Here is a 14,643-nt window from a genome sequence, read left to right on the forward strand (position 1 = left end):
TTACACAACAGTTTAACTTTATTTGCATTGAACCTTGTGGGGAAATTTGACTTGGCTCACGACCAATTTGGGTTGCAGCTAGAGTCGTGGAACAGATTAAGTTTGTGAGCCAAGGTACCACTGTATCTTTGTGAGCATGTAAAAATATATGCATTCAGAAATTTGTGTTTAGAACTGGGCAGTGTGAATGTGGCACATTTCCCTGGGATGTGTATCATTTGTATTACATTGGAATGCAAATGAAATAAATATGCTTACCCTTTCCATCTCACTTTCCAAAATACTCCGTAGAGTTGTTTTTAAAGAAGCACAGAATAGAAAAGCCCGTATTTTGTTGCACATAGCATAGCTTTTAAGCCCCAGCATCTGTTTTCTCTGCAGTAAATGAGCCCCACCATCCATTGTACAAGTCTTTGCTAGCACCTTTTCCAGGCATTGCTATTCTTGCAGCATTATTACTCAATATTTATACAGGTGGTACATTTCAAGTTATCAAAACATTGCACATACTTTAAAGAAAACCTGCAATACAGCCTAGTATTATTGCTCCATATTCAGCAGTCATTGGGAATGGTTGAAAGGCATTCAAGCAGAGGGTGATTTGGTTCAGGATGTTATGATGTTGCAAGGGCCAAAAGCCATGGAAATAGCATGTGCAAAGAGGCAGAGTTTGAACATAGTGAGAGTGGATTCCTTTTCAGCCCATGGGCCAAATTTCATTTCAGAGAAGCTCTTGTGGTCACATTCCAGCAAAAGGGGTGCTGCGGGAATAGAAACCATTTCAGCACCCATTAGCCTAAAGCTGTTCCTGCCAGAAGAGCGAGGCATCTCAACCTTTTAGGAAAAAACCTGCACAAATACCAGAAACCGCTAAATATTTAGGGAAGGTGGATGGGGCCAGGGGCAGGAGCATGTTTTTCTGGGGAAAGCCAGAGGGCTAGACTGGCAGCTCACGGGGGCCCACATTTTGCACCACTGGCTTAAAACACCTGACTAGAGAGTCCCAGCTAGGGATGTGACTATCAGGTCAGAATCTGGTTCTTCTGGGCTTGGTGGACTTCCCTGGCCAGGGAATGGGCCAAGCTGAGTTCAGGTCTGCAGATGCTTGGGAACACGGGTGGCTTCTTTGTATGCCAAGTGCACAATTCTTTGCACAAAAGACACAAAGCATGCAATTCTTTGTGCAAGCTATGCAAAGGCTGCAAGTTGGCGAAAGGGGTGAGGGCCAGGAATGCTTGCCCTGCCCACGTTGCCTGGCCTGCATCCACCCTCCACCGAAAAGCAAACTGTCACCCGTAGAATCCAGTGCAGCTGTTGGAAAACCGAGTTACATTCGCTGTAAAAATGCATGCAGCTAATGATATGACTACTGTGTTTTCTCCTAGCAGTAATTTCCAGACAATTTTTCATGGGCTTTCCCATGTAGAAATTCCACTTGGCTACAAAGATCGATCATTAGATCAATCGCTACCTCTTAGCCTGGCCTACCCCACAGGGTTGTTGCAAGGAAGAAGAACGGGAGAGAAGCAACTGTGTTCCTCTGCCACATGTTCCATGACTGTGAAGGCATGTCTGGAAGGGGCTCAGAGCTGTTGATAGCTCAGGTGACTTTTTTATCGCAAGTGGCTTTCCAGCTCATGCATTTCAGCTCTCTGCATTTGCAGAGCGGTTTGGAGTTTGTGCTTTTCCCCTTCCTGCTCCTAAGGCAAAAACTGGCAGCAAGTGCTTTCCGCATAAGCACGTTGGCCCTCCTCCTCTGCCTTCAGCCCCGCCCATGACTGGATTCTGTGTTGTGGGTCCGGTGTGTGAAAGCAAGCCCATCCTGCCACAGTGCGCTCTGAAAATGGAGACCATTTCCCTTTCAACGTACGGAGCTATGGCTGTTGGCCTGTTCCCCAAGACCTGTTCAGGCAGCCCCAAGCTCAGTGAAATGAGTGGCTAACGCTGGCAAAGAGCTATGAAAACAAAGGCGCTCTCACTTATGCACAGGGCTTTTGTGTGATGCTTCAGTCGATGTCTATTTCTTGGCCGGGACCTGGCCTGTTACCTTTGGCTGCCCTTCTCAGCTGCCGTTCTTCCTTTGAGTCCTGACTATTCCTTTAGAAAGGGGATTTTCATTCCCAGGAGCTGGCATGGCTCCACGGCAGAGAATTATTGATCACGATGGAGCTTATTGAGTTCAGAGCAAGCCCACATAGTCTGGGGATCATGCATTCTCTTCCCCCTCCACATGCACTTCTTTCTATTCGGCTCTTCTGCTAGATCAATATCGCGAAGTTTGCGCCTGCTGAAAAGCGGTTTTATTGCTTAAAAGCTTTTCTTGTCAGAAGAATCGCCCTGCTGGGGGAAACCAAAGATCTGTTTGCTCCACTGTTCTGCCTTCAGGGCCAGATCTGCACCTCACCTCGTCCTGTCAAACTCTCATTTGGTGGTGCAATGTTTGCTGTGGGATTTGCAGTTCCCATGCATCACGTACGAGGTGTGTCTAGAAAGGAATGAGAATGATGTCCCTGTGCTTGAGAAGGGCTCTGTGAAGGGAGAAGCGGCCAAGGTCACTTAAGGTGGGGTGCCAGGTATATGTTAGAACACTGATCAGTTACATTCCAGCCCCGTCAGAGTAGAGACCTTCTTTTTGTGACGCTGTTCAAGTGCCTCATGCTAAGAATAATGCAAGTGAGTTTGGAAAGCGGTACACAATAAAATGTTGTGTGTAATTGGGTAAACGTGCATCAGAAACTTTGGAAATGGCGAGGAAAGCTTATGGAGAAGTTGCGCTATCATCTGCATAATTGCACCGATGGCACAACGCCTTCAAGGAAGGATGAGAAGGTGTTGAAAATGAACAAGGATCAGGACGCCCCCTCTTCATCAAAACAGGAGCAGAATGTGCATGCAATGAGGTCTGTTCTCAACTGTGATCGATGGCTTACTATAAAAATGATTGCAGAGGAAACAGGAATCACCAAGTCAATTGTTCATGAAATCGTGACTCAGGATTTGAACATGAGAAAAGTGTGTGCAAAACTTGTTCCAAAGAACTTGTCACCTGACCAGAAGGAAGACTATCAACTCGTTTGCCAAGACCTGTTGGCCCATTTCGAAAGAGAGCCTGATTTTTTGAGTCAAGTGATCCTGGGAGATGAATCTTGGGTGTTTGAGTACGAACCGGAGACGAAGAAACAAAGTTCAGAATGGCACACAGCCTCATCACCTTGCCCCAAGAAAGCTTGAATAAGCAAATCAAAAGTCAAATCAATGCCTTTTTTAAATTCACATGCAATTGTCCATAAGGAATTTGTACCTACTGGTCAAACTGTGAACCAAAGATTTTACCTGGAAGTTCTTGGTTGCTTAAGACAAAGAGTTGTCGTGTGTGTCCTGAGATCAGCTCAACCTGGGTCCTTCATCACGACAACACACTGCGCCACAGTGCTTCGGCTGTAAGAGGATTTTTGGCTGAAAAGCACATCACGGGGCTTCCCCATCCACCCTCCAGCCCTTACTTGGCTCCTTGATACTTTTTCATACTCCCAAAGATGAAGGATGGTTTGAAAGGACACCATTTTGGTAGTGTGGATAACATCCAAAGGGCCACTATGCAGGTTCTGAATGCCATCCCACTTGAAGACTTCGAGGGCTACTTTGAAGAATGGAAAAGTTACTGGGAACATTGTGTACACTCACAAGGTGCATACTTTGAAGGAGACAATGTCCAACTGTAATTTTTTTCAATAACAGAATTTGAAAAATATCATTCTCCTTACTTTCTGGACACAGTGGGCTGGGGATGTGTAAAGAACCTGTCCAGAGATGGGAATCCATCAGATTCCCTGCACCTGGCTCCCAGATTCCAGTCCTCTTTGCAACAGTTCTGAGTCTGCAATGCCCAGCATTTGCAGGATGCTCACCAGGAACCCCGCCCCCACGCATCCCCCCACCCATGCCATGTACGCTGGGACTGCTGCACCTGGTGTGGAAGAAGGTGGCCACCAGGGGTCCCTGCACGTTCATGGACTTTCTCTTGGCTCACCTGTCCTTGGGATGGCCAAGCACAAGAGGAAGCCCAGGGTGCTTGGAGGTGTCGGGGCACCTCAATAGCAACTGTGAGACAGGATAACTGGGCTCAGTCAGGAAAGACCCCTTCCACCTTGAACCTCAGCAGTTTTGCTGAAAGATCACTCAGGACGCCTGCAGTTACTCACAGCAGCATGCTACCAGGTAGTGGTTCCCACCGCCAACTACAAGCTTCGAGAACATACACAGAGTGACAGATTCTGGGTCACATGGGCCCAGCAGCTGGGCAGTTGACGATGAGATAAGACGAACACAGTCAGAAGAAGGGGAGAGTTTCATGGGCGATGCAGGAAAAGCTTGGTGTAGATTTGCCCCATCAGTGGACTGGGGGTGAGATGCCAGAAAGATCCTCAGGACCATTGTGCCTTTATTCCAGCCAGTGCCCATGAGCAGCAGAGCAGTGGGGCAGAGGGCCTCCTAGAGGTTTGGGGCAGCAAATCAAAGTTTCCGGGCTCTTTCCGTAACACCACTTCTGCATCAGCATCCAAGGTCTGACCCAAACTGTGGCCGCCAAGTCATCCCTCCATGACTTGCAAACAGGTTGGAAACATGGAGCCTGTAGGGCAGCCTTCCCCAGCCTGGTGCTGTCCAGACTACAACTCCCATCATCCCCAGCCACCAGGGCGTCAGGCAGGGGAAGACCGCTCTAGGGTTTCCAGCCTTTGTTATTAGCTCCAATTCCTAGCAGAGGCACAGGGGTCGGGCACTGCAGGCCCGTGGACCAAACCTGCCCAGCTTCCAGATGAAATATGCAGGCATGTTCGGTCTTTTGGCTCCAGCTCTTCGCTCTAGCTCTTTTGCTTTTGGCCCCACGCATTTCTGGAATGTGCCTCCGCAGAGTTTCCTTGAAACTGAATTCAGCCCTTGGACCAAGGGAAATTCAATAGCCTGGCAGTTGCATGACCTGTGGACATTGAAAGGGCTTTGAAAAGGGCCATGTGCTGAGGAAGCCCTCCCCCTCACGTTTTCTCCAGCCAATTTACTCTGCCTCCCTTTTGGGTTAACACCTGTTGATGGACCTGCTTCATTTCCAGGATGCCTGACCCTCTTGACCCTGTTCCTGCAAGATAATTGCAAAGAGGATTTTCTTGCAATCCTCTTCATTTGGGCTACCGGCCTTTCAGCCAGCCCATGAAGCAGTGTATCTAACCAACACAATCTCTGCAGTGATAAGCATGAGATTGCTTATTTCCATGTTCTGAAATTCTGCCCGCCAGTTCCTGACAATCAAGCCTCTAAAATGCTCTGTGTTGGACCCACCAGAACAACTGCACTTGTTCAGACTTCCCCAGGAAGAAAACCCCAACAAAAGAGTACAGATACGAGATCCAGAGAGTCAGATACTTATCTCTCGAACAAATTCATGCCAGAACACGCTGACTTGCAATCAATTCAAACAGTTCCATTGTCAAAGGGCCTGAAAAGATAAATTGGTTCCCTTCTCTGTTGTTTTTTTAACTGAATCCAGTTTAAGTTCCATAGAAGTGTTTTCTTTTCATCCCACTCTCCAACATGGCTGCTTAATTTTCCTTGCTTTTTGAGTAAACCTGACAAGCCGGAGATGATTCCAGCCCTGGAGACATGGAATGTAACACAGCAAGGAAACTGGTTTTCTTCCAGATACTCCAACAGCAAAAGGCTGCTTCTAGGTGCTGGTTTTCCAGGGCTGATGCACAGATACAAAGTTGGCAAACTTCCCCATATATAAAACAGAAGGGAGATTTGCTGGAATAAGTCTGTTTATTAAGTTTATCTGAGAAATATAATTTGGCGGTCATGGGAAGAGTTAAATGACAGGGGGCTTGGAAGAAATGAACTACCATTGCAAGCGTGCCTTTTTACAGTTGATTCTTCTTGTACTTGGAGATGACTTCCAATGTCTTATGCCCGAGCAAAGGGCTTTCGAGGTCATTTGGGCAGGACTCCCACAAAGCAGCTCCTCTGCAATGGGACAATGATGCTGCGACTTGTCTGCTTATCTCGCAGGGAGCTAGTGAGAAAAGTGTCAGGGACACCTGCTGTGCCCGCTCCCCAGCACCATGGTCTGGACCAGAGCAAGAGCAAGCAGGCTGCAGTGGTGGAGAGGACAGCCTGTCCGTGGCTCTTGTCCTTTGATGCCAGCCCCATCCAAGCACATGGCGTTAGGGCTGTGTCTTTAATTCTGCGGTCAAGAGAAGCATCTTGCCTCTTCATCACTGATCTAATAATGATGACCTGACCGTAAAGGGGTGCTCTGGTATTATATGCAGTTTGTTCTCCTGAGACCAGAAAGCATAAATGGATTTAAGAGACACAGGGCACGACCAGATTTTCACCTTGGTGTAAACTTTACTCATGACTTGACATCAAGGGTGGGGGGAGGGGGATGTCCTTTGATTTCTCATCTTTGCTGGGCTGATTCCCTGGCCTCCACCCAGCAGCGGATAGGCACAAAGGGAGAGATATGAAAAATATCTCAGTAACAAATATTTCCCCACAATTGTTATGCATCACACTCTCACAGCTGGTAAACTGGCATTGCACCTTTTTGTTAAGGACACCAAGTGAATTCATGACTGTGAAAGGCTCCAAAGGATTTTTCCAGACTGGGAAAATGAGCATCAAAATAGCAAACATGGTTCAGTGTTAGGCAAGTATGTAAGTGAGCATTTGGGGCCCAAAAAATCCCAGTTTCACATATATGCAGATGGGATCTAAGCTTGCCAAGAAGAAGGTTTTGGGGTTGGAGTGGACAACCTGTTGCAAACGTCAATCCAGAGTGCAAAGGGCAAATTCCACATTAGGCATAATTAGATGGGCAATAGAAAGGTAAAATGAGACATGATGGAGGGGATGTGTTGCATTATGTATGTGCAGAGAAAGCAGATAGGAAAATAGTTTTCTCCTTCTGCATAACGCTAGAACCAGGAGTCATCCCATGTGGCTGACTGGTGGAGATTCAGGATGGATAAAAGGAAGTCCTTTTTCAAGCCATGCACTGTTAAACTATGGAATTCATTGCCACAGGAAGTAGGGTTGGCCATCCATTTGGACAGCTTTAAAAGGGGATTGGACAGCTACCTGGAGGAGAAGGCTATCCATGGCTGCCAGTCCTGATGGCTGTAAGGTAGCCTCCAGTGTCAGGAATAGTATGCCTGTGTGATCCAATTTACATACACAGCAGATGTTAAAAAGGCCCCCTGGGTGACAACTGCCCCCTGCCCCCCCCCCCCCCCGAATCTGGGCCCAGTTGCTGGGGAATTTGGGCAGGTGGGCACTGGCTTGCTTGTGGGTTTGCTGTTGGATGAACAGAATGCTGGATGATGAGATGCACCAGTTGTCTGACCCAGCACGGTTCTTCTGATGTTATCATCTGGAAGTACCACGAAGGGCCACATTTCCTCCTAGCAAGTCTTGTGGGGCTTTCATACCAGAGGTGAACTTCCCTTCAGAAAACTGATAGGTTCAAAGCTAGAGAGGGCATGACCAGTCCATGCACTCTCTGGCACGCAGATATAAATAGCTCAGTCATCTTGCAAACTAGGCTTGGGGAAAGGCTTCCATGGAAACTTCTAGAAGCCTGGTTGTAGCATATTTAGTTGTGATTGTGGGGCAGGGGCTGCTGTGCATGGGGAGTGTGAGGCCTTCTTTTGCCGGCTGAGATTGCCCCTAAATTGCTTTTGCCTGCGCTGCAATTAGATGCGGGAAAAGCTTTCCATTCGAGCTAATTGTTGCAGTGGGGGGAGGCAAAGTGGGAGGGGCTGCAGGCTTCCTGAGGAGGCCCTTAGACCACCTAAGATGCAGGATGTGGTGGAAGATGTACCTCTCTCTCCCCAGCAGATTGGTGCACAGGATTGCTCTGTCTGTCACTCAAAGAAAAGAACCAGTGAGCGGCCTAGAATAAAGGATTTTGTGTGGCTGACTTCTAAGTGACATCGCCCCTTAAATGTTGAGCATCAGCACTGTAGAACGAAATAAATCTCTGAATCTGTGAAATGAAACAAAAAGGAAATGAGATGCAACAAAGCAAAACAACACCCAGTCCCATTTCATCATGACCAGACACGACTGATCGTGGGAGGACAACAACAACACAAAACACACTGAAGTCCTCTTCATGTAGGACTTTTTACAAGGCTTTCGACAGCTGCAGATTTTTACATCTAAGTTATTAACCTCTGAAAAATGGGGGTTATAAGTGCTGACATACTCCATCGTGAAGGTCACAAGCAGTGGCATTGGAGAGTAGGGAAAAATAACCTGGAAGTTTACAAGACAGAGAACTCTTGTTGCAAAAACACAAGCATTTCTTTTTAGCATAAACCAATTTATTCCAGTATTGCTCTTAATGCACAGAACAGTGCAGGCTTTGGCTTAAACATCCTGTAGTGTGAAACAGGCCTTCAGTAGTTGAGTTGGGGGGTACTTTTCTTTGATTGCTACTGCTTGTTATACAGTGGTGAGGAAAAACTAAACCTGCTGGAATTCAGTCCTGCTACAAAGTTGGAAAGGCATCCTCACCTGTGCAAAGCGACCGTCCAGGAAATGGCATAAGAACGATCTCCATGATGGCAGTTCTGGGCCATTCCCAGCCCAAGCAGCACCGAAAGGTCTTATTTGGATTATTCCTCCTTGTTAACAAATTTCAGCTCTTTCCTCAGGGTGACAAATGCAGAAATATCCAGTGAAGAATATTTTATGTCTTTTTTTCAGCCTTCCTGTTTAAGCCAAATGGAAGGAAAACAATTAGCCAGTTTTCCTTTGCAAAACGTTTTAAACCTTTATTTACACTGTTGAATGCTTTCAAGCTCCAGTAAAGTGGCAGCCCTGGATTGGAAGGGGAAGGGAACATTTTGCTCCCACAAGAGAGACAGGGAAAAGTCAAACATGCCCAAGCAGTTTGAGGTTTTGTTAGTTCAGTCAGATCCTTTGTTTAGGACAGGGGTGGGAAACAGGCTTGGGGCTTAATTACAACGCCCCTCTCTAGAGTTCTCCAGATGGTCAAACTCCCTTCTCCAGTCTCAGCCTCTTTTCCCCAACCACTTTTCATTGGCTGGTTTCCTGGTTTTGCATAGTTCCCCCCCCCACTCGGAAAAAAAAGCTCCTCTCCTAAGGCTTAGTTCCTCGCACTGAAAATTCAAACCACAATGCATTGGTATCTTTTGTATTTTTAGCCACATCTGTTTTGCCTCTGGTCCTTCCCCCACCCCCAGCAAAATGTGCTTCCCCCAAAACATTTCTCTGAAATTAAAATCAGCCTGAGGGCTGAACAAGGTTCCTCAACCTGGCATAGGACAGTCAATGAAATCTTCTGGCTTCTCTTTCACAAGGACCTGTTGAAAACCTTAAAGGCCAAAATGTTCCCCAGGGGATAGCCAGAGATGCTAATAGCAAGATACATTCCATTCCCCTCCTCAAACACTTTCTCTTTCTCCCCTGCCCCCTTTCTCAGACACCTTAAATCCATCTCTGAAATCCTGAAACTTGAGTTTTACTTTATAGGATTTGGGGCCTGTTCAAACGTTAGAAGCTGTCATAAAAATACCGAAGTAAATACAAAAATGTTAAGACAGACCCCAGTTCAATAAGTGGACAGGTTTCCATGGATCATTAAGGGCAGCGATTACAGGACTGCACCGTACATTAGCTGTAACAGCTGCTCTAAATTATGGCAAGGTCCAGAATAATGGTGCTGCATTTTATTTATGCACCGTACTGTAACTGTGAGCTGATTTAACCAGGGTAAGGAAAACACTTTTAAAGAGCATCGTTTTGCCTTAAAAAACAGATGACAGGTGTTTAGGGCATCTAGATGAAACTGGTGACATTCTTTGAATATTTATGAAATGTACATTTTATCTTCAGAAACTGTAAGCTCTTCTGGGTTTGTATGAAGTTGCACTTTCTACTAGAAGATCTGCCAAACAGCTTGAATGATGGGCTGTAACTGACAAAGAAGTAACTAGCACTGAGATGCATGGGGTTCCTCTGGGTATAAATGCCTGGATTTAGTCTGTAAGAGGTACATCTTGTATACAGGAGAAGCTCTTGCTTGCCATTTCATTGCATGATCACCTAGTTGTGATAAGCAGTAAGTAGGCACTAAGCAATTTAAGTCACATTCCTATGTGTGTTCAGACAGAAAAAGTCCTACAATTCCCAGCATGCCCCGGGGGCCCATGTTGGGGCATGCTGGGGACTGTAGGCCTTTTTTTTCCTGTTTGAACATACATAGGATTGTCCTTGAGTCTTGAAGAGAGAAAGTGTGAGAGTATAGTGGCTACTCAGTTTTCCTCAACAAAAAGCTGTGAAACAATGCCCAAGCTTTAAAGCAGAGGTTCTCAGTGGGTTGGGCTGCAGCTTGCACCATCCCAAGTCAGTGTGACCAGCGGAGAGGTTGCTGTCCAGCGCATCTGGAGCACACCATGATGGGGAAGGCTGCTTAAACATGGTGGTTCTCGTCTGTAGATACGAAATTGGGTGGGCAGATTACAGGGATGTGAAAGCTACCATATCACTAGAGAAAGATCTGTTGTTCCCATGCTGAGCGCAGGGAATAGGAGTCCAAAAGTGAAGCTTATCTTGAGACTTGTGATACTGCTGCTTTTGATAATCAGCTATGGACACAACCCACCAAAGGCAGATGCAAAGTGTATTCAAGGCCAAGGACAAGAAATGCTGAATTCCTCGACTGGGTGACATTTGTTCTGCATTATATAGCTGTGTGCTAATGAACTGCGTAATGCTGGGAAGATGGAGGCTCTGGCTGTGTTCAGGTGCATTGCTCCAAGAATGCAAGAGGGACACAAAGAGTGGAATGTGGAGTGGCTAAGAGGACAGAGAAGGGCTTAGAAAAGGAGGGGTGGAAAAAGGAAGGTTCTAGAGCAGAGGAGAGGATAGTTGAATTGGTGCTGTTTGAAATAATAATGCCATTTTAGGAAGACCAGTCATTAAAATTCTCCCTAACCAAGACAAGTTGAGTTTAGACCACTGTTGTAAGCCATATTGCCCTATTTCCTGGAAAAGTATGTCCTAATTCAGCAAGATACCACACCCTCTCGTTCCATGTGCAGAGAAGCCAACTGAACTGGTAGCTGAACTGTGCTTTAACACTGGCAATGGGACAGCATCTTCCAGCACAGTTGAAGGTGTTGGACTAGCACAGGACCGTGTGGCCCTTCTTCCAGCCTCTTGCCGCCATCTCCCAGCACCTGCTGCCTGAGGTGACTGGCTCACTCTGTCTTACAGAAGGGCCAGTGCTGGGTGGATGCAAGCAGCGTGCTCAGGGCTGGAGGGCTGGAAGAGGGAGTGCTCCAGAGGGACAAGGGAGCACTGACTGCATGGAACGGTCTGAGAGGGGAAATGAAGAAATGAAGCATTGGTTGAAGGCCCAGTTGCTAAAAGGTGTCAGGAGGATCCAGAGGCAGTTTGCGTGTGGCAGGAGGAGCCTTCCAACTCTCCCTTCTCAAGCAGGAGGCTGCTGAGAGAGCAAGAGAGCAATTTTCTTCTTTCACTGGGTCATTTAAAATTGGCTTCTCAGTGTGAATCAGGAAGCGACTTTCCAGATGATGAGATGCTTCTTTGTGGACTTTTTGTGCCCCTCTGTTTATTTCAGTATCACTCCATTTCTCCCACCTGCTTCCCAGAAGCTCCTCCAATACTGCCTATGTGCAGTCAGTTAGCTTTACTGGGTATGCGCAGGATTCAGTGGAGCCTTTGGGAACACCCTGTTGCAAACTTTGAGATTTGTAATGCTAATGATAGGTTGTACTTCTGCAAACTTAGGGGTCGCTTGGAGTCTGACTACCTTCTTTTTCTGGTGTTTCTGCTATTTCTTCCACATGGAAGCTAGTGTGGTGTAGGGGTCAGAGTGCTGGATGAAACTCAAGAGAGCCTAGCTTCTGTTCTTGCTAGGCCATGAAGCTCACTCGGTGGTTTTGGGCAGTCACATTCTCTTAGCCTAACCACCTTGCAGAGAAGAATCAAATGGAGAAGAAGAGGATCACATAAGCCACTTTGGACTCCTTGCAAGAGGAACAAAGACAGGGTATGAATAGAATAGAATAGAATAGAATAGAATAGAATAGAATAGAAAAGTGATAATAATAATAGGTGACATTACTCAAAGAACTGAATCCAAGTTAGAATACAGGATTAATAGCCCTCCTTTCCTACCAGGTTTCAAGGTAGTATTCTTTCCGCCACTGCCCTTTTTATCCTCACAAGACTATGAAGTAGGTCAGCTTGAGAGAGAGAATGACTGCCCAGGGAGCCTCATGGCTGAGTCTAACTTGAATCGAGACCTTCTCAGGATCCTAATCCTAATCTGATGCTTTCACCGTGATGCAAGACTTAACCCGTAGCCTCATTCTTAATCTGTAGCGTCTATAAAGAAAGTACCTTCCACAAACAGCCAAGCCAAGCTTTCATAGAGAAATTGCACCAAGCCACTGGCATGCACAAAGGCTATGAAAAGTGACATGCATGTGTGTTTCCTTCTTTTAAAAAATTGCTCCGCTTTTATCGAATTCTTGGGCTTGCGGTCACATAAAGCCAAGCAGGCCAATTGTTCCATATTCACAAAAGGCAGAAGGAGAAACTGCCAGGGCAGGCTATATCTAGGCAGTCATCTGAGAAATAATTGAGGGAAGGAGAGCGAAGTTATAAAAATAAAGAGGTAATATAGGCACCATATTAAATGGGGCAACCCTCCCCGCTTTGGAAGAAGGTGGCTGGCTGCAGGTGGAACGGAGTAAATCACACGCTGTGTGGGTTGTAATGTGCAATCCATTTGAGACAGGGTGGAGAGGGCACAGGTCAACAGAATCATTTTGTTGAGGGCATATTTACCGGGGGCCTTTGAATGACAGGGTCAAGGTAAAAAAAAGAAGAAAAAAAGTCAACTTATTATACCTGCAGAGAGCTTTGGAAAGGTGGGGAATGGCTTCTGTATGGAGTCACTTTATCAAAAGCGGAGCTATTAAGGATGCTGTGGGACTTTGGTATTTGGGCTATGTCTGCAGCAAACTTGAGAACTGCAATGCCCTTAAGTACCAGTCGTTAAAGGTGAATATGCTATACCTTGAAGCTCTTCTGTCCATCCATCCATCCATCCATCCCACACGCACACAAACACGCACACACACTCATGCACTGTTTTCCTAGTGAGAAAGCCTGTGGTGATTTTCTATTGGGATCATGTGTGGTCTGGGGAAAATTCTGGGGGTCTGTCATCACTGGAGAAAGCCTCATGCTTGTGTTCCCACTAGGTGGCATGCAAGTCAGCTAACAGCAGATAGAAAGGACAGAGCAGCTTTTCACACAAGTTAGGACTTCTGTCCTGACATGCAATGACTGTACGCGAAGACTCCACCCCATCTTCTGGTCACTGGAAAAATATCTGCAGCATGTCTTGGTGCATAAACATGTGCAATGACAGGGGCCCATGGAATAGGAAGGCCAGCTTCTTCAGCATCCCTGGTCACTTGGATTCTTGCCTGCATGTGTGTGCATGGACACAGATGTGCGTTTTAAGGAGGGAGTGGGCAGGGAGCTGCCACTAACTATGGATCAATTGAATGTGCTGAGATGGGTCCTGACCTGTGAAGAGAGCTATGGTAGAAACTATATAGCACATTGCATAAAGTAAGAATACACCTGTCATAGTGTAAGTGTGCAGATAAAATACAGATGTATGGCTCAGCTGCCATGCGTTTGCTTCATTTTTTTTTTTTTTTTATGTTGAAACTTTGATTTTTTTTCAAAGACAAGTTGAACTTGGAGGACTGTGGTTAGTCTGGCATGAGCTGGACGCTTGTTGAAGCAGTCACAAGGCTAGTAGAGAAGTCCTACTAGAAATCTAAGCTCTGGTTTGTGCATTACAACAGGCCTCCCTAACCTTGTGGCTTCCAGACATTCTTAGAATGCAACACCCAGAATTCCCAGTCAATGGTCCTGCTGGATGGGAATCCTGGGACTTGTGGTCCACACGCTACCAGGTTGGGGATGGCTGCATTACAAGAAAACCATGAAAAGGAGCATGGAAACCAACAGATTCTACCCTGTAAATTATGAAGTCATGAAAAGTTCAATGATCACAGGAGATCTTGCTCTAGGTTAGGGACATATGATAATTCACTTCCATTTAGTTTTGAGCAAAATTCACACAGTTTGCCCCTTCTGAACACAGACTGGGACATGAAGTCTGTACATTTCCAAACTCTAAAGTGTGATATGTGGACCAAAAAAAATTGTATTCAACAGAAAGTATAAATCTGAAAAATGCACATGAAAACTAGGATACACTTTAGTGAATGGGAGAAGAATATGTACATTGCAAAGATGAACAATTGATGCATACTTTTGGAAGAATACACATGAAATGTTCATGCACGTTTTTGTGGAAAGTAGAAATGAAGAATGCAATCTGATACGGTCTTAAGTTGGAATGAACTCTGAGATGCAATCAGACAAATCTGACTTTTGCAGATTAGCACATCCCTGTGGTGATTCCTCCTATGGTGGTTAGGCTCAGACACTCCAGAACCATGTATGGTCACTGCATGGCCCAAAGTATCTGAACAGAAGAAG

The sequence above is a fragment of the Varanus komodoensis genome, unplaced genomic scaffold (assembly GCF_004798865.1).
Source record: "Varanus komodoensis strain SLA01 unplaced genomic scaffold, ASM479886v1 scaffold2, whole genome shotgun sequence".
Lineage (NCBI taxonomy): Eukaryota > Metazoa > Chordata > Lepidosauria > Squamata > Varanidae > Varanus > Varanus komodoensis.